The sequence below is a fragment of the Gallus gallus genome, chromosome 12 (assembly GCF_016699485.2).
Source record: "Gallus gallus isolate bGalGal1 chromosome 12, bGalGal1.mat.broiler.GRCg7b, whole genome shotgun sequence".
In the NCBI taxonomy this organism is placed as follows: domain Eukaryota; kingdom Metazoa; phylum Chordata; class Aves; order Galliformes; family Phasianidae; genus Gallus; species Gallus gallus.
Window position 1 is genome coordinate 436,131 of NC_052543.1, and position 20,964 is coordinate 457,094.

General features: G+C 45.8%; 1 long non-coding RNA gene across 5 annotated transcripts in view; it reads left to right on the top strand.

Annotated features, from left to right (window-relative positions):
• The window catches only part of LOC107054342, a 144,652-nt gene that overhangs the window by 96,947 nt on the left and 26,741 nt on the right, over window positions 1–20,964 (top strand). For 4 of the 5 annotated variants that reach the window (XR_006931366.1, XR_006931367.1, XR_006931365.1 and 1 more), the window contains one exon: window positions 19,851–20,001. This is a non-coding gene — a long non-coding RNA (uncharacterized LOC107054342). Of the gene's footprint in view, window positions 1–10,431; window positions 10,601–19,850; window positions 20,002–20,964 lie in introns of those variants that run through there. The other variant, XR_006931368.1, reaches the window with a different exon arrangement.

Genomic DNA, 20,964 nt, shown 5'->3' on the forward strand with positions numbered 1-20,964 from the left:
TTCTTGATCCCATCGTCTGTCCCTCAGTTGTTCTGGAGTTGGCTTCGGTCTGCCAACGAAGAATTTCTGTAGAAAACTCGCACCTAGACTCAGTTTTTGCAGATATGCTACTTATATCTGGTATTACTTTTCGCGATGGTACCCACAGAATTTCCCAGATTCATGATATTTAACTGCTGCATACCCGACCACGGATACCCTTTAGCAAGCCCTTCCTGTGATCAGGAGGCCCTGACTGGCCTCCCCCACAGGGGCATTGTGCTCTAACATGGCCATACTGGCCGTATCGGAAACACAGCCCTTGCTGCTGCAGCGATCTTTGCTGTCGCAGGCCAACAGCTACGACAATAGCTGTGACTAGCCTTTCATTAGTTAAATGAGCCACCTTGAGCTTATCTAAGACATACTGAATAACTTCTCCCGAGGTATTAAGCGTACTTCGGCCGGCTCGCAGCAATGCCTTAACATTGTCATGCGATTTCTGTTGCAGGCAGTCAGTGATCACTGGCCTTTGGGCCGGTTCCAGGAGATCAGACCCCTCTGCAGCAGCTAAAAGCCTGTCTGTAAAGCTTTGAAAGGATTCATTCGGGCCCTGGGTAATATCTGTGCACGGAGTAGGTGGTTCGGCCTTATGCACAAGTTTATTAAACGCTTCCACCACTGCATCTGTGGCTGCTATTAGCTCCCCTGGCCTTAGTCTCGCTAGCTGGCCCTGGGGCGAAGCCACTCCCACGGCCTTCCCTGAAAGCCGCTGGATTCCGGTCCCATGCAGGGAGCGGCGCGGGCCGACCCCTGTCGCCCCGGCACGGCCCCCCAACTCGGCCACCCAGTCCGTCTCCCATAACGTATATTGAACCAGCCTGAGCACCGTACGCATTAAGTTTGTGATGTCACGGGGGAAGAGAGGCCCCAGTGCAGCCAAAGTTTGTAGTGCATTTAATGTCAGAGGCGATTTCAGGCCTCTTTTATCCATAAATTCCACCAGGCGCGTAACACCCCCGGGGTCAGGCGGCACCCATTCGGGACCACGATCACTCACAATCACCCGGAATGCCTCTGGAACTATACCCTTTCCCAAAGCCTCCGATCTAATCCCACTCCAGTCCGTCATTTGATCCCTCCCCCTGCACTCAAAGCCAGTCCCTTCTTTCTCTTCTACACTATCACTCGCACTACCGCCCCTGGGAGTGACCAGAGACGGTAGGCTATGCCCCCTGTCCGCTTTGGACGGACCTTTTGTCTGGTCCCTCCCCATGTGGGCACTAAGTTGATCCTGCCCGTGTAGATCACAGCTTCCTTCGCCCCCTTGAGTCAGGTAACACTGACGTAATTCTGATAAAGGATACAACGTTCCGCCTGAGGGGTTCGGATACGGGGGAGGGGGACGAGACAACAAACTTTCACTCTCTTGTTGTTTGTCTTCTTTTGAACTGAGCGCGATCGGCTCAGCCGGCGCCATCCCGCCAACGGTCATTGGCGGCTCCGTCTCCTCTCGGCCCCTGCAAGAAACTGCTCCCGAACCCCCATCGGACCCGACCGGGTCCTGTGTCTCACCTCCTCCGCTGAGACCCAAAAGGTATCGAGCCTCCACCAATACCTTTCCCTCAACTCTGGCCGCTTTAAGGGCTCCTAATATCAGTCCCCACGTTTTAAGTTCCGTAGCCTTCTGACTGGCCATGGCGCGCTGGCATAGCACCGAGGTGAGCAAGTCCCACCTACTCGAATCCAAAACGTAGCGGGGAGAGTCCAGCTCCCCCAGCTCATTTAATAGCGACAAAACTGCCGCGATCTCCTTCCGGGAAGGAGCAGATTTTCCACAGTAGTCCTTACAAAACTGCACAAGTACCTTAATGACTTGGTCCATTGTTACGTATGCGACCTGCCGCCACCTCGCAGGCTCTTAACCGCAATACGTCTTCCGTGCGCGACCTGCCGCCACCTCACAGGCTCTTCTCCGCGTCACGGGTACGCCGGGCAGCCACCCTCAGCAGACAGATCACGTCGGGGTCACCACTTGTTGCATGTAGTCTCCGTTCGCTCGTCCGGTGTTCGTCCTCTGTCCACATGTAGGGCTTACTGCTGGGCGAAACCGACCCTTTACCAGGTCGGGGCCAGATGCTCACCCAGACCCCAGGAGTAAGTGAGGCAAATGGCGTTTATTCACTACTAAACACAGCTTATATACATTTTTACCTAGATAACCGTGCTGTCATGTCCCACTCTGATTAGTTCACACCAGATAACATTGTGCCTTATTTGGCCATTTCCACATTCTTTTATCATCCTTCTTCTTCTCCTGTTTTCTCTGCAACAAGGTCAGCACGATAGCACTATCTCTCTATGTTTAGGGAGAGGCCTGTCCCGTACATCCCGTGCCCCCGCAAGACGCCTACTACAACATATGTATTTCCATGGAAACTGCAACAATTACAAGGAGAACAATAATGGTATTTGATAGGGCAAATTTTCAGCTACAAAACATTATTTTTCAACATAGTCACCAGCTTTAACCAATTTGTGTGGATGAACTGATTGAGACACTGTGCATTTCATGGTGTGATGGCTGTACGTGGCTGTTCAGAACGTGGCTTGTATTTCACATCACTATTGCCACTACTGAAATGCACAACGCACCCCTCACTGCGCTCGTGTCCACTGTTTGGTCTCCGTAAACAAGTGTTGATGAATGTCAGTGGGTGCCATTTCTTTCTTCATGGAGAAAATTCAATTCCGGCTTTTATCTTTCTTCATATACACTTCCATGTCAGATGCCATTCTGTTAAACTGTCCATCTGCTGCCATCTGTCACATGATGACAACATGTAATGAAATATAGGTGAAAAGGTTCAGCCTCTACTGCCATCCTGCCAGCATCATAAAACAGGAGACATTACTTTTGGAGCAACCCCCATATATTGTCATTACTGCATTTCTGTCCCTACTCTCAACGCACAAGTACTATTCTGTCTCTAATTCTCTCCTTGCTCCACTTGCAGGAGAGTGGGTGAATGACTTTGTGGTGCTTAGCTCTCTATGAGGTTAAACCACAAGAGAAGGCTGCATTTTGGTTTGGATGGTCCTGTGTGGAGCCATGAGTTGGACCTTGTGGGTCCCTTTTGACTCAGGATATTCTGTGGTTCTATGATTCTCAATAGGGGGAAACAAAAGTGAGCTTTTTCTCTCTCTCTCTCTCTCTCTCTAATTGGTTTATTTTGCTTGTAATTGGTGTAAGCCAGTAGTGAGATTCATCTCCTGTTCCCTTTGGAACAGAGCACAAAGAGAAAATAAGACCAGGATGCTCGCTCTGATGCAAACCCTGCAGAGAAATAGTGTGTGTTTGGGTCTATGGGCAGATGAGATTTCTGTGCTTAAGTAATGCATCCTATTCCAAATGGTCACTGAAAAAGTGACAGGCAGGTAATTGTTGTCTTGGTTCAGAAAGTGCCTTCTCCAAGGCACTAGTGAGGGATTGTGTACTTCAGACTATGAACTCCGTAGTTTTGGATACACAAAATAAGGATATGAACAATGTCAATTTATTTACAGAATATTTTAACAATTGAACTATTAGATGTTTTGGTGTCAGCTGGATGCCTGTGCTCCCTATCTACTCAGACAGATAGAGTCAGCTGGGTCTTTCATCTTCAGCCCATAGGTGCTGAGAGGGGCACACAGTGTCCCACTGTCTGCAGGGTAGGGAATCCCTTCAGTGTTCTCCTGCTCTAATGCAGCAGTGGTGCCATGTCCCAGCACAAGGCAGGATTCAGGCCAAGCTGCTTCCTCTGGTTTTCTCCCACCACAAGCAGCAACAAGAAGGCAGCAGTCTCATGGAGCCAGCTACGTTTCCAGCCATCGTGTGTGCTTAGCCAGGTGCCGCTCCCTCCATCCCCTTGGCTTGCTTAATGCATAGCTGTCCTGGCCAGGGTCTGACTCTGGGTAATCCCCTTCCCTTCTGTGAAGGGTGTCTTCTGATATGGGGCAATAACACATGGGTCTGGTACACCATTCTGAAAACGTGTGCTTAATTAACGGGGGCAATTGTTTCACTCTTGCTCCTTAGAGCAGTGGTCTCCAACATTTAGGTTGGCATGCTTCTACCTTTCCCTCTAAGTCTACCTTTAGGAAGAGCATCCTTAGTGCATGTGGCATGCAGAAGTGTTCCCCGTGGCAGAAATGCCTGTGGACAATCTTGAGAGGATGCTCAAGGGAGCAGTGGACTCCTCAGCTGTCTTGTTTGGACGGTGACCCAGAATGTGCTGTAATTCAGGGAATGATCTTGCTGGAAAGTGTAGATTTCAGAGACTTTCTCCAAACATTGGGAATTCAAGAAATTCTATCCAATCTCTATTGAAGGGAGAAAGAGGTGTGCCAACACTAAGCTGTTCTAATTTAAAATGATGGAATCATAGCATGAATGTTATCTCACAACAAATTTGGTTAAGACCAAGTTATGATATTTATACCAGCTAAACAATAGCTGTAAAGCCTGTTTAAATGTTTCTGGCAGAATACACACGTGCTACAAGAGGAAATGGTCTGTTAAATAGCTGAAGTGATGCGTGTGATGTTTTGTGTGTGATGCTTGAGAGGAATTAGAATGCGAAGTTGGAGATGTAATGACAACACTGAATACTCAAATGTAGAAGGCGGGGAGGGGAGGGGGGGCGGGCGGTGGCAGAAGAAAAAGCCAGTCTGGCCCAAGGCAGAAGCTGTTTATCTCTCTTTTCTTTTGGCAAATTCCTCATTGCTACTGGGTCCTGGGCTGTGTGTGGGCACCGCTGTTTGTCTGTCCTGCTCCCTACTCATAGAGTGCTGTTGACATCAGCTATTCTGTTACAGGTGCTCAGCTTCTTGCAAAGCTGGGGAAATTATCTGTGCATGGGATGGCTGAGCCCTCGGCCAGATGCTCTGTGGACATTCCAGAGGGAAAGTTTTTCTGTAAGGCTTCAGGCCTTTTTAGGGAGAGTGATGTTGGTGTCTGTGCTGTGATCTTCTCACCTTGTGAGTACCAGCTCGTGCTATGTGGTTCTTTGGGACTAAGGCAAAGGCACATAGAAAATGAAATGTACAAATGACTCAGCTGTGTATGTAGCCCTCATTAGCCATGTGTGGCTGGCTGGAGCTGTGTGGGCCCAACTCCTTGATGCTTGCCCATTCTGAAGGCATCTGGACTTGGAACCTTCAGATGTAAAGCTCAATGGCTATACCATTGGTAATCTTTGTCCCACAGCAGGTTGGAAATTTAACCTGGCAATAGAGTTCAATTAGTACATTTGTTAGAGCATACTTTGTAATAACCAGTGCAACACTTTTTCCCTATCAGGCTCTGGGGTGATGCCATGAAGCCCATCTCTGTGACACAAGAAGGCAAGTTCTCCTTCACTGGATAGTGTTGGTACTTATGTCTTGTACCTTCTGTACAAACTCCAATTACCACAATATCTGAACACTTGTGAGGAGTTGTTGCACCAGGGTGTGGTCAGGCTCAGAGGCACACAAACTGATAAACGTCATGTTCTGGTTCCTTAATTGCTCTGTTACATGCATGTTTCTTTGGCAAGTAAAGTTTGTTGCATGATTCATTGACCATAATGTTCAGCAGAAGGAGGACAGGAGTGGAGAGATAGAGACAGGTCCTCTGTTGTTGAGGGAGCAGCTCTTTGCAGAAGCCTGGAAGTGATTGAAGCTTTCTTTGAAGTTGTCAACAGACTTCCTGTTCCAAGATTTGTACAAGCTGTATCTGAAGTAGCACAGCCCAAGACTTTTGGAGTCAATCTCAGTTCCACCACCTTTCTCCCTTCCCCGAGCTCTCCAGGTCCCTGCACCTGCAGCTTTATTTCTACCTAGGCTTCTGCCCTTCCTTGTGTAGCCATGTTTGCTAGAGCACTTGTCAGAGGCCAAGTGATGAACACTAGCCAGTAAATATGTATGTTAAGCCTAAACCCACCTTTGTCAGTCATACTGCTCCAAGCTAGCTTGTTATTTCCCCCCCCCCCCCCCCCCCCGAAGTGTGTTTTCAGACAGTCTTGAGCTCCTTGCAGTTTTTGTGTTTGGCAAATAACTACAGTTAAGTAAACTAGAGATGGTGTATGCCACGTGGCAATACTCAGAAAAGCAGTTCACAGTGCTGTTCCTTCCTGTAGTTAGCTGGTGAAGGCAATCAAAAGAGATGCACAAGACCATGTTTCAAATCCCCTCTATGTTAAGATGCAGATGGGACATTATTTCTCACCCACCCCAAACACAGGACATTTTAATTAACCTGAACAACTTGAAATTGAGGCAACTTGCTTCAAACCCCTTCTTTGAATGATGCAAAGGGGAGTTCTGACTCTTTCCATGTATTCTGTATCATGGTCTTTCCTTTTAGTGGGAGAAAAGGACAGCAAACAGAGCATCTCATAAACATAGGCTGTTGAAGGTATCTTCAAATGGAACAGTTTGCTTAGTCGGTTGCTGCTGTTTCCACTTCATGCAAACTTCCAAAACAATTTGCTTCCAGATTAAAAATAAAAAATTATAACTGAACTGGCACATCTCTGGTGTGCTGAAATAGCTGTCCCTGAGCAGTCAAGCCACAGCAGAATGTCCTGTTCACTTGCGTATATCTTAGTCATAAATAGATATTTGTTCCTCTCTAATTACCTCCATGCTGCTGTTACTCCCAAGTACCTTGGAGCACTATTAAGTAGTAATAACTATTGATATGTGTGGGGGAAATTAAGCATAATAGGTAGCTTGTTAGGAGAGCTTTGAGAGGGCTCAGAAAGGGATTTTGTATTATACAACACAAAGCTTGCTGTGGGTGCATCTGAATGCAGACTTGTATCAGGGGAGTTAAAAGGTGAATGGTTTGGTTCTTGGATATTGGACTCTCTTGACTTGGTAAGTGGAATAGTAATGTTTACAAGTTGAACCTCTGTGGTTTGTTTTATTATTCGTTTTGGATTGCTTTTTATCCAGAGGTCTTTGAAACCAAGTGGAAGATCCAGAAAGACTCTCAGTTGAGCTCTCCATCTGGCCATAGGCACACAGAAGTGAGCCATACATCCAGCCAACATAGCCTGTCCCCTAGCCAAAGCATAGGCTTCCTCAATGTCCTGCGGAAAGCCTTGCATCTCCCAGTGCTGTGCGGAAGGCAGTGGAGTGATGCTCTGATTTGTACCTCACCACAGGAAAGGTCAGAAGGCTATTTTGGTGCTTGGATTCTTGTAGTTCATAGCCTGCTGTGTTTGGTTTTCCTCCAGCTACTTGCATGGTGAACCTGACAGTATGCAGGTCACCATAAAGCTAATGACTTCATGAGTTAATAAGGTCAGTAATTTAAATCTGTGCTGTGCATACAGCAGAATGAAGGGATGGGGTTTAGAGATGAGACTCAGTAGGTTCTGTTGATGGTTGGATGTGATGATCTTGAAGGTGTACATGACTCTGATTCTAAGAGCAGGATGGAGATGCAGAAACTGCTGAAGGTGTGCTGCTGGGTGCTGCACTGGGCATCTAAAATCACTTGTAGCTGATGTTCTGTTCCTCTTGGTATGCTGTGCGGAAGAGGATGCATAGGTGAAGTTTCTTGCAAGAACCTCTGGAACTGCTTAGTGGATACACTTTATTTGTGCTCCAGTGTTGTGGCTGACCAGAAAAGAGTGGAAAAATGTCACAAAGCTTTTGTAGTTCTGTTTTTGTCCTAATGGTACCGATACCACCAGTTACTGCTCTTGTTCTCTCTGTACTTCCAGTTCCTCTTCTTTGAGGTGAACAGCCCCTATCCTGTACTGCTCTGCCTGTCTCTGTCTTGAACTGTTTGCTTGAGGGTGACGTCCTGGTATGGAGAGGAGCTATTTCGTGGATCAGCAGCTCTGTCCAAGACTAGAGCTTTGCAAAGGGCACAGACTTGAAAATAGTGGCATAAACGCAAGTACTTGGTTTTGCATTGAGTGTGCAGGAGGTCCCATTGGAAACCTGTTGCCTAAGTAGTAGGTTAGTAATTGACCATGATAATCCGTTTACTTTCAATTGTATGCTTGTAACTAAGTCTACCTAGAGGAGCACAAAGGGATACACACAAAAATATAGTTGAATTACTTCCTTGCTGCACACCTGATCTTTCCCTCTTTTTTAACCTGCTCAAGAAGGACAGACTATTGCTGTCTGTCCACATGAGGATCTTGCTGATGACTGCACTGCACTCCAGTGTGTGGCACTAAAAACTAGAAAGGACGTACCCAGCTATCACTGTGCTGTGGCAAGAACATGGTTGTATTCATGTAGAGCTATTACAGTCTGTTTGTAAGACATGATATAATTGAAAAGTCTGGCACATTTCCCACAGCAAACATTGTTAATCCCCATGAGCTAGGATTAGTCACCACATTTTACAAGCCTTGACACAAAGCTAGCAAGTTATTCAGTTAATCCTTGCTTACAGGATAAATATTGCATCCAATGGGGAATTCAGCAGTGTCTTCTTCCTCTTATCTTGTATAGTGATGCACTGAGTCTCTTCCACCTGAAGTTAGAAGGGAACAATGCAATAACATGATTGATTTTAGCACCTGTTATCATGATGCAGCTTGATCACCAGGGAAATTGAGTACAGAACAACCTGCTGAATCCAGGCAGTGAGTGTAAGCAGCATCTTCGTACTCTTTGTGGTGCTGGAGAATGTTTGGGGTACACAACAGTAAATATTCAGTGCCTCACATCTGCAGTTCTCTTCCAAGCATCCTTTCTACCTTTTTGTCTTTTTTTCTTTCACGTGATCTCAAGCTGTACCTGTAGGTAGTGTCACTGAAGTTGGTTGGAAGATTTTCCCTGAAACTGGGGTAACTGAGATGATGGTGTTTTAGGCTCTGAACTTTCCTGGAATCTGAAGTGCAGCTCTATGTTCCCTCATGGACAGTCTCCAAAGCAGCAGTACCTCACTGAGCAGCTGGCAGAACAGCTGGGTGGATCTGGAACTGCTGAGCAATCTACCAAGGGATTCTGGCTTGAGTCAGAGCACCGGGGAGCTCAGAAACCTTGGCTCCTCAGCAGCTCTGACAGGGACTTTATCTTCCAAGCCTGCTGATAGAAGCATTTGGTGAAACCAAGACCACAAGTAGGGGAGAAGGGTCTTCTGGCTGGGGAGCTGTTGATTTGTGACTAGCCCTGGCTTCCCAGTATTTTGTCAAAGTGTTTCTGGCTGCCAGGTGAAGTCTGACTTGGACCAGAAATGTTTGCATCTAGTGATTTTTCTCTTTACTTTGTTGCCACCTTGACTGTCTGGAGAAAGTTAGGGTTCATTTCTGTCCCACCACTAGCATGATCAAATAGTTCTATACATGGTGCTGCATCTGCAGACAATCCAATGGTAAAACTGTGTTAACACCAGGGGTACTATACATGTTCTAACCTCATGTTTTTTTTCTGCTGATCCTGGATGCTGGGCGGGAGGTTGTCACACTCAGTACCTGTTTGAAAACTCTCTCCTATCTGCGCTTTGAATTTTTAAACACTTATTTGTGGTGCTTCCACCACTTATCCCTGCAACTCAGGGTGGCTGAGCAGAAAGGCATCCACCTCTACTGGCAAGTCAGATCCAAATGCTGTGATGTTTCTGGATCTTCTCCGAAGTGTTTCTTTGTGTCTAACATATCGTGTTGGTAGGCTTCTTAACAAAAATACCATGCTGAGCCCTTTAAGCTGGCATGACCCTGCTGACCCTGAAAGCAGGAGGTTTCTGGCAGCTTGAAGTGAGTGGCCAGCTGACTGAAACTGTGGTTTTGTTTTCCGGCTGTGGTTTTGTCCCCTCCTGTCCACACCTGGAATTGACACAGGAAGGTCATGTTACTGTTGTTTCCCCTTTTCTCTTCCCTGCCAGACAAGGTCGTTTTGGAAGCCAATGACCAGTTAAGCTTTAATTCTGCTGCCTTGGAAAATTATTATCAGAGGGGACAAGCTTCCATGTAAATGATTAACTGGCACATCCGATGACTGTTCACATTTTAACAAGCTCTTTTTGCACAACTCTCTTCATCTGTAGCAAATCTGAATTTCTACAAAAATGGGTTTCCCAATGTGTTCTAATAGATCATAGAATCATTTGAGTTGGAAGAGACCTTTTAAAGGTCACCTAGTCCAGCTCCTTGAAATGAACAGGAACACCTACAGCTCAATCAGGTGCTTAGAGCCCTCTCCAACCTGTTCTTGAATGTCTCCAAGGATGGGGCAGCAACCACTTCTCTGGGAAACCTGTGCCAGTGCCTCACCACCCTCACTGTATTAAAACGAAAAAAACAAAACAAAAAAACCCAAAAACTTTTTCCATATGTCCAATCTCAATCTCCCCTCTTTTAATATGAAACCATTTCCTCTTGTCCTGTCACCACGGAAAGAAGGGTATTTATTATTATTATTATTTTTTTTTTTTTTACAACCCCTTTGGAAACCACAAGGCTGCTCTCAGGTCTCCCCAGAGCCTTCTCTTCTCCGTGCTGCCCAGACCCAGCTTTCAGCCTGTCCTCGTAAGAGAGGTGTTCTATCTCTTGGGTCCCTCCTCTGGATGTGCTCCAAGTCCATCTCTGTACTGAGGACACCACATCTGGACATGGTGCTCCAGGTAAGGCCTCACCAGTGCAGAGTAGAGGGGCAGGATCAGCTCTCCCAAACTGCTGGCTGCACTTCTTTGCCAGGGTGTGGTTGGCTTTCTAAGATGCAAAGTCACATTGCTGGCTCATGTCCAGCTTGCCATCCTCCAGTACCCTTAAGTCCTTTTAGTCAGGGCTCTGTCCGTTCATCCCCCAGCTTGTATTGAAAGCAGGGGTTGCCACAACCCCGATGCAGACCTTGCATTTGGATTTGTTGAACCTTATGATGTTCACCTGGGCCTACTACTTGAGCCTGTCTAGGTCCCTCTGGCTGGCATCCTTTCCCTCTTGTGTGTCAGCTGCATCACAGAGCTTGGCATCATCCACAGACTGAGGGCGTGCTTCATCCCAGTGTCAGTGTCACCAATGAAGATGTTAAAGAGCAGTGGTCCCAGTGCTGACCCCCCAGGGAACACCACTTTTCCATCCAGACATTGAGCCATTGACCACTACTCTTTGGGTGCAATCTCACAACTAGTTTATCTATCCATCTGTCCAATCTGTATCTTTCTAATTTGGAGAGAAGGATGTTTTAGGGGACTGTGTCAAATGCCTTACTAAAGTCCAGACAGATAATGTCAGTGGGTCTTCCCTTGTCCACTGATGCAGTTATGCCATCAGAGAAGGCCACAAGGTTGGTCAAGCAGAACCTGCCCTTGGTGAAGCCATGCTGTTTATTTTATTTTACATCTCTTCCTAATGTGCCTCAGCATAGCTTCCAGGAAGATCTGCTCCATGATCTTCCCTAGCACAGAGGTGAGGCTGACAGGTTGATATTTCCCTGGGTCGTCTTTTCTGCCTTTCTTAAAAATGGGTGCATCATTACCTTTTTTTTTTTTCTGATCTTTATTTCTGATCTGATTTCACATTGTGATGTGGCTGCAGCATCTGATCGTGGCAGGAAGAACTGTTGCAGAGAAGGGGGAAATAGTCCCCAATAATGAACTTGTGGGGGCTTTCCCTGAAAGCCCATATGTTGTCTCTGCTCCTACTCCCTTGTTGCTGCTGGTAAAGCATGTTTCCTTTTCTGTTGCCAGGACAGTAAGAAGCAGTCTGACTCACCCTGGGATATTGGTACAGTCTCTCATAACTTTTAGCTAATGAAAGCATCAAGTTGCATTAAAGCCTGCCTTGCTCCTGCTTGGCTCAGGTTTTGGAGGAGCTGAGAACCAGACCAGGCTTATATGAGGTGTAATTCATCAAGGAGAGAAACTCAGAGAAGCATCATGATGCCAGAAGGAACAAAATAAAGGCTGGGTTGTGGCAGCATGGCCTGAGCTGATCCTCCTGATATTGCACTTCAGAGATGTTTTCCTAAAAGAAAATGTTTTGAGGCTATATATGTATTTTTTTGTATGCATGTGTGGAGCATGCATGCAATCTTTAAAGCCCTCTCATCTGAATGAGCTGCAGGGTTACATGAGATGTAGGGCCAAGGGTGGTAGTTGGCCTTTGATTTATTTACAGCACCTTCACTTTTGTTCTGTTTCCCCCTTTAGCAGTAAGGATTAAATTTTGTTTTTGGCTTAATAAGGGTAACTGCAAGCAAGCTCACACTTGTGTGCTCCTAGGCTGTTTTTAAGAGGCCTGGGTTGAAAAGGGCCACAATGATCATCTAGTTTCAACCCACCTGCCATGGGCAGGGTCACCAGTGACCAGACCAGGCTGCCCAGAGCCACATCAGTCCTTTGGCTGGTTCAGGCCAGCTGTCCTGGTTCTGTCCCCTCTCAGCTCCCTGTGCCCCCCAGCCCCTTGCTGCTGGGACAGAATAAGCTGTAATGTTGTTGATGAGCAGTGCTGCACAGAGCCAACAACTCAAACATCGGTGTGTGATTAACACTGTTTTTCTCCTAAGACCAAAACATAGCATCATAGCGTCCACTGTGAGGAAAATCAATTCTGCCCCAGCTGAAACCAGAACACAGTGTTGTTGTGTAGACCTGAGGAATCTTCAAGGAGAAAGTCAGGGCTGCACACAGAGGTCTGAGATTAGCTTCTCCTGATGCTGGTAGGAATTGCTCGCATCCATCTCAGTCCCTCAAAGACAGATATCCAAAACCCAGAAGTCTGCCTGAAGGGTGAATCTTGTGGAGTCACAGCAAGTGGCTTCTGAGACAGGTTTGAGCAGGGGAGATGTTTGTATTTGTCCTGCGGGCTGCATCTGCCATCCCAGAAATAGCTTTGAGTCAAAGTTTGGCAGTGCTGTATGTACAGCTCATTCAGGAAGTGCAGCAAGCTGGTAAGCTTCTGTTAATGGCTGCGCAGCTGTTAATTGAGACCAACAGGGCTGAAAGCCTCTGGCAATTAAGAGTCTAGTGACATGGAGATTTTCCTCTTTCTTTCTAACCACATGAATGGAAATAGGGTTCTTGTTTTATAACATGATCCCTGTTCCCAGACCTTATAATAAAGTCTCAAATGTTCTGACACTGAAGCAGCACAGGAACCAGTGATGTTATTGTTCAGGTACAGACAGGCTTAGGTGTGGGACCAGAATCATTGCCCCCGTGCTGGAAGCCTGTTGCCCTCCTCAGCTCCTGTTCAGGATCTGTATCTGTTTCTGAGAAGCTGTCCGGAACTGGCTCTTGTGCCTGGTAGTACTCAGAGGCAAAATGTGAGTTACTGGGACAGATACCTGTCTCTACTAGGGCCAGCAAGATAAGGTTTGTAGGAAGAATATCTTGGAACAAATCAGCTGCTACAGGTGGGAATGAAACTGAAGAAATGGCCCTGCAGATCATCTTCTGTTCTAAAATAGAACTTGCTGAAGTGCGGGGAGATATTAATTGGCTGGACCACCATACACCACTGTGGTAACAGCACAGCAGCAGCACAGGCATGTGCTGACCTCTTCCTCTGATGCTCCACTGGGAAACATTCGTCCCTCCTTTCCCCACCCCAGCCAGATTTCTGCCTTTTAAAATGCTAACGCTCATATAAGGAAATCAAAAAAGAAAAAGCTTCTAGAAATGATTTTTCATGACAAGTGTTACTGTCAAAATGAAGAAGATGGTCCAAAGGCTAACCAAAACAAAGACTGAATACAAGCATTTTTCAGCACCAAGTGATCTTGTGTGATCCGGGCTGTCATTTTCACAGCAGCCCTTCTAATGTCAGAAAGAGGGACAGGCTTCATCAGGATGGTGGAGGAACACCAGTGGTAGCCTCATCTCAAGTCTTGAGCTGTGCTTCTTGGTAACGATTGCTGAATTCCCTTCTTCTGGTGGTCCTTCTTGGGTGAAGCACTGCACCGAAGCTGCTGTCTGCTGGGAGCAAGGAGGTATTTGCATTATAGCCAACAGCTGTGAAGCCACTGTCTGCACGGCTTTACAGCTGATTGCAGCAGAAGAGGTTTGCCGTTATCTCCCTATTTCCTCCTGCTTTGGTTATGAAGTTAAAGCAATGTTTGCTTCTGTAGGACTAGTCCGGTTTCATTTGTTTAAGTTGGAGACTATTGGTGAGATGTATCTGGGCACTGGAATTTGATGGTTGATGTTTCGCTGTAGGTGTTTGTGTGCCTTACTTTGTTGTTTTATTATGTCTGTGCTGCTTGTAAAGTGCCAGGGGATCCTGTGAAAAGAAACATAATGTAAATGTTTACTATCATAGATCTTCTACCTTCACCCTCAAGAAATTTCTGATTGAGCTACTGTTATTTAAGGGGTTGCAATAGCAAAGAATCAGCCTTTAGGTAAACTGAGAGGCATTAAGTAACTCTTTAACAATTTTGATAATGAAATTGCAGGGAAATAATTTGTAAGCATGGCATATGTGCTCTGTAGCCACTGCCAGCAGTCCCCAGCTACGGGCAGTGCTGAGAGGCCCAGCTGGTACCTGCTGGGCTCTGCCTTCGCCTGGGAGGTGGTAGAGATGGAGCGAGCTTAGGAAGCTGTGGTGCTGGAGGCTGCCAGGGGATGGGGCACTGTAGGCAAACAGATAAGATGTGGAGGAGAGAAGCCAGTCCCAGGACACAGAAAGATGGAGATGAAGGCGAGAGCTATAGGACCTACCTAAGGAGGCATTTTTAGTGGTGTTTCTAGGTGACTGATTCCAACTTTAACAGAGCCCTGATCACAACCTTTTTCCAAGGCTTTTTTGAACAATACAGCTTAGTGTTGCAACAAAATTAGGCTCTGAAATGCACTATGCAGCCTCTTTGTTGGCAGCCGCATCATCCCAATCAATAACATAAGTCCATCAGCATTCCAGAAGCACTTAATCGCTCGGGTGCAATCAGCTCATTTCAAACACAGTGTCACAAGCTGAATAGCAGTTGGTCCTGTCCCCAACTGGTGTGAACTGCATCCCTGCTGGCATCAGTGAGCTCTGCTGATTTGAAGGAGCTCATGGACCTGACAGGATAGTGTTTCTTGAAACCCCCTTTCAAGGAGATACCTCTGCTGTTAACATGGGGCTGCATCTTGAATGTAAATGGGGAATTGACCACTATTAAATATATGAGGGACTAACTAAATCACGTGAGATAGCTCAGATCCAAAGCCTCTATGGGGCTGGGGCATTGCTTCTACTTCACAGGCAGAAACGCCATAGCCAGTGGCTTTGGTGGGGTCTGGAGTCCAGCTCCTTGTACCTGCTGTTTGAACTCTACTTAGAGGCACACAACATACCTTCTACCTTTTGAAGGTGTTTATAAGTGAGAGCTGGTTCACCTGCAGCTAAAGGCAATGGGAGAAAATGTTTTTAGAAAGGCAGCTTTGGGGATAGGATTTTCTCTCTTAAAAGTATGTGTGGGGAGGAGGAAGCACACGGCTATGAATGAGCAGTGTAAGGAGAAGCCTCTAGCATTTGTATTTGCAGCACTTCCATTTTTTTGCTTTGTTATCTGTCTAGAAGCAATGGAGAAACAGACAACAAATAGTTATTTGCTTTAAAAATATAAAAATACATTGTTCTTGAAGGTTGGGAGAACCCTGTATTGACCTTAAGTCTTGTGTTTTGGGTTGGTTTGCCTTGGGAGGTGGTAGGGAAGCATAACTATTTATTCTCCCCACTTCTTGGAGAAATTCCTCCAAGATGAAACTGCCATGGGCTTGGCAGAATTACATTGAGAAGGAGCACTGCTAATGGTGCATGGGCATTGGGTAAAGCTTGCAGCAGCCCCTTTGCAGTGATGTCTCTGTTATATCTACCTACTATGCATGGATTTCAGTTATTTCAGAACATAACTCAGAATGCTGAAATGATATGATAAAATTATTATATGAATATTTTCAAATACTGGGGACAAAAAAAAAGGGGGGATGTACTCAGCAGTCTGACTGCTGAGATTGAGGGCATGTGGTTTATCGCCACTGAACAAAGTTCTGCACTGAAACCTGCATGCATAAGCACGAAAGACATCAGAGGTACAGGAGCCCTCTATGCCTTGGCCAGTGATCTCTGTAGTCTGGCAACATTTTCTTTAACTCTCTCATGACAGATCTTCGCTGTTGATGCTGAAGAACTGGCATGGAGATTAACACAATCATTCTGCTGCTTCAAATGGCCATTGCTGGAGCAGCAGCTGCATACCCCAGTGTTCTTTTGAAGCCAGGCTGGGTGTCCCCATGTCCCTTGTGTTACCTGCTGTAGAACAGTCCAACAGTATCTCCTGGTGCACAGCTCCCTTGTCTATTGGGAAGAAGGATGGTGTATCAGTAATGAATTTGAGGCCATCTTTTTGAGCCCTTGTTGTGTTAGGCAAATGAAAATACTAAAAGGATTGTGTTCCTCATCTTCTGAGAGACGTGTGATGTCCTGGATTTGGTTCCATCATGACAGAGAAACTCTTATTTATAGCACATGCACATACCATGCTGAAACTTGTTAGCTGACCAAGTTGTTCCTTCACAACTTCATGTATCAGTATAGCACCTAGTTAGAGCTAGTGCTACAAGAGACAGAGGAGAAACTCTCCCAGGAGGAACAAAATGAGATTCCCATGACACCATGTGAAATATAGTATTGTGTAACCCTGATCAAAGATGATAGAATCATAGAATATCCTGCGTGGGAAGGAACCCATGGAGATCTTTTAGTCCTGTTCCTGGGTGAAGGTATTACTATCCCAAGTCCAGAACTTTGATGTCCAGCGGGTCATGTGAGAGCAGGTCTCACCTCCTGCATTCTAGCTGTACAGCAGCACTAGGTTCAGGAGATGGCTGGCACAGTACGATTCCTTAGCACTCTTCTGTTTTCCCTCAGTCAGCTGTTTAAAGGTTTTGAGAAGCAAAGCCTGTACTCAGTGGGCTTTTTCTCTGTGAATTTGTCTAAGTTAATGCAAAAACCAGTTCTGGCCTCTAAAACTGCTAGTGGCATGCAGGTGCATAATGCCATTGTACATGAAAAAATACACTGCTCATGCAGTGCACTGCTCCTTGTAGAACATGCCACACCTGAGGCTTTGTTTATGACAAGATGGAAAGGACCACGTTTGAAGGCTGTTTTATGACAACTAAAATCCTAATTAGCACAGCTATCTTCATATGGTACAAGATAATTTCTTTTCTGAAGGAGGTGGATGTTAAAGTATATGCAAATAATCAATTAAAATGAAGAGTTCATTACTGGCTTACTCTTTAACTGTAGTTTTGTAGGCAAAGTTGGATAATGTACATCCTTGATGAATGTATGCTCACCAGCTGTGCAATGCAGTGAAGGCAGCCGTATGGTTCTTTGAGCAAGGCTGAGAGCCAAAGTGTGTGACAGCGCGGCAACCTTTAGAGTATTAACTGTAATTGTAGGCTGCCATTCTTTGGCAGAGCAGGCAGAGCAATCAAATGTTTACTGTTGGGGATGAATTGAGAAGCAAGAGCTTTGTGCATGTGTGTGTGCACGTGTGGGAGGTGGGCCTGGTGCATCACAGAGCCTGATACGAAAGGTGCCAACACCTGCTGCTGCTCTTTGGCAGCCCATGAAGGAGACCCAGCAGTCATGTGCACAGGTCCAGAGCTGACAACGCGCTGTGGCTGACTTTGGAGCTTTTTGTATTTTTAGCGTTGCTGATGACAGAGATACTGACAGCAGAGTGATCCCAGCTACCTTCAACTGAGAAATGATTCATGCTCTGTAAAAATAAAGCGTGATGAAAGCAGCCCTTGTCTGTTCTGAAGTGAGATCTGCAGCTCTTGAACTTCTAGACATCCCCAGTTTCCAGTTCTTTAGGAGAGATTTTTACTCTTATTTGAGCATGCCTGTTCCTGGTCAGCTCTCCTGAGAAGCGTTTTGTGGGAGTTCTGTCTTTCGCTCTGGCTGGCAACCAGGTTGAGCATTAGGAGACTTTAAAGGCAACTCAGGTCCACTGTGGCATCCCCAGTACTCACGTGCATTGCTCTCTTCTCCATTTCAGTCAAATGTTGATCCCTTCAGTAAAAGAACCTGGTAAGAGGTCATGCAGGCCATATGCTCTTCTCCAACCATTCCCTTGATGTGTTATCAGAGAGACGGTGCAAGCTGGTGATACCAGAGCATCTTGTCCCTACCCATCTGCTCTGGATGCTTTTAGAGACAGAGAGAAGATCTATTTCCAGACAAAAGTCACATGCCTTCTGTGGGAGAATCTGGATCTTTAGCAAAAGATTTTACATATGCTTGAAATAGTGAAGGGGGAGGGAGGGAGAGTGGAGAAAAAAATCTATTTTAGTAATGCTTGATGTTTATGAGGTCTTAGACTATTTCAGCAAACGACATACAAAAGCAGCCATGGGGGGAAAAAACCTTCAGAGAATTGATACCTCTTTTGGTATTTGGGCTGTAGAAAGGGACATTTGCACAAAGCCAGGAGCCAGTGTAGGCAAGCTGATGGTGCTGCTTTTCTATGATCCGGTATTCCCCCTTCCTTCCCTGACCCTAAATGCACGAGCCAACCTTCTCTCAGAGGCCAAAGCAGTCTCTTAACAGCATGTGGGTTTGGTGGTATGAGAAGTGGTTGTTAATAATGTGCCTCCATCACCTCCAGTCCTGACAAGTGCAGATCTTCATCAAAGACCTTTGGGATTCTAGAGCTGGGAGAACATAAAAATAAGCATGCCAGATGAAAATGAAATTGCATAGACTCTCCGGCACAACTGATACTGCTTGCTTGTCCTGTGCTTCATGCATGTTCACACTGATTAAATGACTCAGCTCTGGGAGCTGAAATAATGATTCAACCAAAAGCTTAAACAACAGTTGCAGGCTGGCAGAAAGCCTTCTGCATGTACTTTCAGCTCTTCCAACCACTATGTAAGACCTTTTATACAGTCAGATAAGTGGATTTGTCAGACAAGAATTTCAAGTCTATATTAACAGAAAGAATCACTTGGGTTGCAAGTGACATTTCTTTCCTTCCTTTTACAAGCTTGCCTGCCACTTTGTAAATGGCAGCGTCTATTCCTAGAAGAATTGACAGAGACTTTGATTACTGATTTATTCCCCAGGTACCATCAAGTTGTATTTGTGTTAAGGAATGAGCTGTAAGCAAGGAATCGGAAGCTGTGGCTTAAGAGGTGATTATATTCTGGATACCTAGGCACAGGACTTAGTTGTTAGCATTCATTTTACACTGTGACATCCTATGAGTCTACAGTGTTGTTTTATTTTTGTTTGTTTCAATTCAGCCAAATAAACCACTGCATAGTTGGCACTCTGTTGAGGGTGTCTCAGAGACTGACTCAATGAGACTCAGGTCAGATGTGAGGCTCATCTGCAGAGCGGCATGAAACCATACAGAATCATAGAATGTCTTGGGTTGGAAAGGACCTCAAACACCATTTATTTCCAACCCTCTGCTGTGGGCAGAGTTGCCAACCGCTAGATCAGACTGCCCAGGAACCCATCAAGTCTGGCCTTGAATGCCTCCAGGGTTGGGCCATCCACAGCTTCTCTGGGCAGCATGTTTAAATTTTTAAATCCATTCCCTCTTGTCCTATCACTGTCTGCCTGTGTAAAATTTCAGTCCCCCTCTGCTTGTAAGCCTCTTTCAAGCATTGGAAGATCACAATGAGGTCTCCCTGGAGCCTTCTCTTCTTGAAGCTGAACAAGCCCAACTTCCTCAGCCTTTCATCAGAGGGGAGGAGCTCCAGCTCCAGATCATCTCTATGGCTCTCCTCTGGGCCTACTCCAACAGTTCCGTGTTCTTCTTGCACTGGGGGCCCCAGGAAATCATACAGAAGAGATTGGGTTTATCATTTCATTGACTGGATTTACATATTGATATCAGTAACTTCTTTCTTTCTATTATAGATGCTGCTCCAAGAGAGATGGCAGTGCAAATGTATGTTGTGAACTTGTTCCAAGTCGTACAGATGTGAACATTTCTCCATGAAACCAGAGCTGGATGCTGAAATGTCCTGGGCAGACTGTGCAGTAACATAACCTGTAACATACATACTAGGTAAGCATAACATTTTCTGTAACGTAAAGAGTAGCTGATGGTTTGTGATAGGTATAGAGGGAGAACATTAGCAGCCCCTAGTGCGTTTACTCTGGAGAAGTTGTAAATGGATGTTGGAGGACTCTCTTCATGACTGGTGTTTAGATTAGGAAGAAAGGCAGACAAATATTGCTGTGGAAAACCTCGAACATTGAGGCAATGTTCTTCTGGGGACCTACAGGACAAAGAAAACTGGATATCCAGACACCTTTACACCTGTAAAAGTCTTAGGGTATGGATAGGGCCCTGGCAGTCTGATCTAGTTGGTGGCAACCCTGCCCATGGCAGGAGGGTTGGAACCAGATGATCTTTAAGATGATCCCTTTGAACTCATGTGATTCTATGTTTCTATGATTATGCTGTCACCTGGTCTGTTTATGTTCCACAAAATTTCCTTGAAAATGAAGTCACTTGGTTGAAATGATGTCATGAGTATTTTCATCATCATCTTTGACAGAAATCCACAGCCTTCTTCCTTCCCCATATCATTTCTGTCATCTGAGCTACTTAATTCTGTAAAGCAGGGATTTTAGCACTGCTTTGTCTTCTCTGTCTCTTCCACCTGTAGGATCAGCAGTACTATTAATCACATTGAGAGCTACATCAGCAAGGAATTTTAGGGCTGTAATCCTTTAGATAAGGCTCTGTGACCTCTTCTGGGGCAGCTGCATGGGTAGGAGAGCTTGGAGTGGGAGAGGAAGTCTGAGTGGGTAGCTGAGTAATTGAGCTTCTGCAGTGTTGCTTGGAACCACAGTCAGGCTGATGTGGAAACAGCACTGAATGCCTTCTCCAGGCAATCCCATCAACTCCAGAGTGATCGTTAGGATTGGTGTTGCTGTGGGAAAGGTGAAATATGTTGTCCTTCATAGTAGTGCCCAGTGAAAGCTACTAAGTGAAGCCAGGAAAGCTTGTGTATCAGTCATG